Below are 5,000 nucleotides of genomic sequence, written 5' to 3' on the forward strand. Positions count from 1 at the left end.
CACAACACAAACCACACACCACACACCACACCCACCCGATGTACGATTGAACCCATTTTAGTCTCTTCTCTCTCACACAAAAACAAGACAACAGTAGGTTGTTCCCCTTTAACGTTTGAGTGAAAGTGTTTTTCGACCTTGCCCCTGGCACTCTCCCCTCAGGCCTTCCCTTTGCGTTTTGCATGGTTTTTGGACAATGTGATAGTGGTTCTTAAACATAGATTTTAAATCCGGTGGAAATTTAGTCGAACAAATTGCAAAAAAAACGAAGGGAAGTAAGGAAAAACGCATTTGCATTTAGTTCTTACCATTTTCTCGTCTACCCCCTCGGGGCAAAAGGGAAGGTTGGGTGTCAGTCTTTTAGCAAACTTACTCTCTTTTTATTTACTTATATAAAACCCCCAAAATAATAATATATAAATATATATTAAAATAAATATTATATTTTATATATATATAAAAATATATTTTTTTATTATGTATTTTATAATGTATATATATTAAATATTAAAATATATGTATTTTAAATATTTAAAATAAGTATATATATTTTTAATATATGTAAATTATATATAAAAAAAAAAATGTTTTAAAGATTTATTTTTATAAAGTTATATTATTTTAAAATATATAAAAAAATTATTTATATATAATATGTATATATATACTTTTTTAAATTTTAAAAAAATATTTTTTAATTTTAATTTTGTATTTATATAAAGTTATATGTATATAGATATTTATTTGTAGATATTATATATTATATATTATATCCTATATTATCTATTACATCTATCTATTATCATCTTTATTTTCTATAAACTATAAATTTTATTATCTTTTCTCTATCTCTACCTATCCTTCCTTTTCTCTTTCTCTACTCTATCTTTCCCATTTAAACTATTATCTATATATTATTTAAAATCTTTCTATTTTATTTCTATTTATATATATAAATTAAAAATTTTATATAATATATTTAAATTTTTGTGTGTGTGTGCTTGTGTATTTATTTTGTATGGTGTGTGGGGGGGTGTTTGTGTATTTATTTAGTTGAGTGTGGTGTGTGTGTTTGTGTGTTTAAAATATATTTTATAATATTAAAATAAATATAGCTGAATACATGTATAAACACTCATAAAATTATGTATATATTATATATATTTTTATAATTTTTATAATCAACATATATAAATAATAAAATTTTATAATTATTCAATATAAATAAAATTCATTAATTATTTATATATATAGCCCACCCAAAAAACCCCACACACACACACACACACACACACACCCCACACACACACACACCGGCATACATCAACACACACACCACCCACAAAACCCCCAAAAACACACACACACACACAAACCCCCCACACACACACACAAGAAAAAAAAAACCCAACACACACACACACACCCCAAACAAAAAGCCCCCCATGCACACACACACAACACCACACACATCACACACACACCAACCCGCCCCCACACACATCACACACACACAACACACAACACACACCCCCCACACACAACACACAAAACACCCATTTTTTTTTTCCCCCCCCCCCCAAAAACCCCAACCCAAACCCCCACACACCCCACATGCAACCACCCCCACAAAACAAAACAACACACACACAAACCCCACACAAACACACACACACCACACACCACACACACCCCCCCTCCCTCTTCTCTCTCTCCCCAACACACACACACCCCAACCACACACACACACACACACCCACACACACACAACCCATGCAAAAACACACAAAAACATCACCACACGACCACACACACACACACACACACACACACACACACACATCACAACACACACACCACACCACACACACACACACCACACAACCCCATCCCTTCCCCTCACAGCACACACAAACACAAAACACACACAAAAACAAAAACAAACCCAAAAACACACACACCAAAAACAAAAACAAAAACAAAAACCAAACCCAAAACAAACACACAAACCATGCACACCACAGACACACACACACACACACAACACCACAAACACACCCCCACACACAAACACACAACACCACACACACCACACACAACCCAAACGCAAAACCCCAACAAACCACACACACACAACCAACCCCAACTCACAACACACACACACACACACACACACCAAAACCCCCCCAAACACAAACCTTTAAACAAACAAACACAAAAAAAAAACAAACACAAACACAAAACCAACAAAAAAAAACCCCACAATATTTAACACACACAACAAAAACAACACCCCACACCACACACACACACACAACACACCAAAAACACCACACACACCACACACAAACCCCCACCCCCCACACACACACACACACACCACATACAACACTCACACATGCACACACCAAAACACACACCACACCCCACACACACACAAACACACCAAAAAAAACAATATTTATATGTTGTTTATTTTATTATGTATGTATGTATGTATAATACTGCATACACATTAAATGGCCCAGAGGAAAAACGCGAAGGGCAAAAAAAGGGCCCAAAGTTCATTTCCCCTCCTTACGAGAGATCAGCGAAAAAGGGCCCGAGGATCCGGGGAGGCCCGTGCAAGGAGCCAAGAAACAGACCCACATCCCTTTTTGAAAAAAATTTTCAACATCCGGCCTCGAGAGGGACAAATTTGCAGCTGTAAACACTCTTTCTTTGTCTTTCTAGAAATCGTCATGGAGTTTTTTGACAGCTGTAGTGTTTAGAGCTTCCTCATCTCAGTTTTGAATTACCTCACGTAGACTAAAGAAAAATCTCTCTCTCCGGGCTCTCTCTCCTCTCCCTCATCCCTCTCCTCTCCCTCTCCCTCTCCATCTCTCTCTCCCTAGGTCTCTCCTCTCTTCGTCTGGAGGGCTCTCTCTCTCCATCGTCTATCTCATCTCAGCTCTCACTCTCCTCTCTCTCTCTCTCTCTCCCCTCTCCCTCCCCCCTCTTCCCTCTCTCCCCCCTCTCCCACTTCCTCCCCCCTCTCCCTCTTTGCCCTCTCCCTCTCCTCGAACCCCCTTCTCTCCTACTCTCTCTCTCTCTCCCCTCTGAACTCTCCTCTCCCTCTCCCTCTCCCTCTCCTACTCTCTTTCTCTCCCCGTCCCTCTCCTCTCCCTCTCCCTCCTCCCTCTCTCTCTTCTCTCTCGCTCTCTCTCCTCTCTCTCTCGCTCCCTCTCTTCTCCCTCTCCCTCTCTCCTTCTCTCTTCTCATCATCCGCCTCATCCTCTTCTCACTCTCACCTCTCTCACTCTCACTCCTCTCCCTCTCCCAGGACCCCTCCCTCCTCTCTCTCTCTCTCCTCCTCCCGGCCTGTCTACATCTCTCTCGTCTCCTCTCACATCGACTAAACCTCATCGTCTCCTCTCTCATCTCAACTATCTTCAACATCTCTCCTATTCCTCCTCTCTAATCTCTCTCATCTCACTCTCTCTCCATCTCTGGGGGTCTCTTCCCTACTCCCTCTGCTCCCTCTCCTCTCCCCTCTCACACTTCTCCCTCTCCCTCTCCCGCTCCCTCTTTCCCACGTCCCTCTCCCTCTCTTCACCTCTCGCTCTCTCTCTCTCCTCCACCTCACTCTCACTCTCACTCTCACTCTCCAACAATCTCCCTCACTACTCGCTCTCGCTCTCCTCGAGCTCTCTCTCTCTCTCTCATCTCTCTCACCCTCTCTCTCTCCTCTATATATATATATATATATATATATATATATATATATATACATGTATAGTGATATGTAGTATTTAAATATACATACACACATAGTGTGCGTGTGTGTATGTCTACTATATCTAGAGAGATCCAATCTGTGTATGTCTATATATACATATACCCATAATTGTTCCTTTAAAGACCGTAGTTGCAAGGTAAATATTTCGGTCTACTTAATTTTTTTCCCCCCTCAATAACCCGTGTCGACAAAAAAGGGAAACCCCGCATTCCCCCCAATTCAAAAATTTTCCCCCCAGCCCCCCCCAACAGAACAAAAGAATAAACCCCAAAAAAAAACCAATTAACCCCCCCCCCGAACCCTTTTATAACAAAACAAAGCAACGCCTTTACAAATCAAAAAACCCCTCAAAACCCTTACGCTCCCCACGTCCCTGTTAAATCACATACGAAATCGCCCTACCCCTTGCAGCGATTGGGTTTTAGGGAAAAGAGTCATGGGATTGACAGATTTTAAATTTTCCGTTGGGAACATGAGAGGCCAGAAAGTTCAGGGGGTGGGCCCCCAGGGGAACGGGGCCAATAAGGTGAAGACCCCAGGCGAAACAAGGGTCACCGAAAAACAAAACTTTCCCATTGCGAAAGCACTGGAAAGGTGCACGGGGAAATGGTATTAGAAGGGGTTTTGGGGCCTTTGGTATTTGTGGGGGTTTTTTTGGGGAAAGGGAAAAGGAGATTCTGGCCCGGGGGTTTGTGAATAACCCCTGTCCCATCTGAGGCCTGAAGTGGGAAAGGGGAAAAAGAGAAAGCAGAAAAATAAATGGCATTTTTTTCAAATGTGGTGCTTCACTGTCTCTTTCCCCTGTCCGTCTGGTTTTTCCTTTTTCTGTCTGTCTGTCCTGTCCCTTCTTCCTCCTCTCTTCCCGTTCCCCCCTCTCTATTCTCCCCTTGTCCCCCTCTCTCTCCAAAATCCCCCTCATCTCCCTCTCTCCTCTCCTTTTCCCCTCTTCTCTGTCAAACCCCCTTTCCCTCTCTTTTTCCTTCCCCCTCTCTCTCTTCTCCCCCTGACTCTCCCTCCCTCTACACTCCTCACCCCATCTCTTTTCACCTTTACTCCCCCCTTCTCCCCCCCTCTCACTCTTTCCCCCCTTTATTTTCTTTTCCCCCCTCTCCTCTTTCTCTCTCTTCTCTCTTCCCCCCCCTCTTTCCCTCCCTTTTTTTCTTGAAGAGGGGAAGGGGGTGAGAAGGAAAAAGAAAAGAAAAAGAGACCCAAACATTCCGAT

General features: G+C 41.9%; 1 protein-coding gene across 1 annotated transcript in view; it reads right to left on the reverse strand.

Annotated features, from left to right (window-relative positions):
- Window positions 1–5,000, reverse strand: part of LOC125024990 (sodium/bile acid cotransporter-like) — an 18,311-nt gene that overhangs the window by 3,708 nt on the left and 9,603 nt on the right. The gene's annotated exons all lie outside the window — the stretch shown is intronic.

Source organism: Penaeus chinensis, chromosome 4, assembly GCF_019202785.1.
Source record: "Penaeus chinensis breed Huanghai No. 1 chromosome 4, ASM1920278v2, whole genome shotgun sequence".
NCBI classification, from domain to species: Eukaryota; Metazoa; Arthropoda; class Malacostraca; order Decapoda; family Penaeidae; genus Penaeus; species Penaeus chinensis.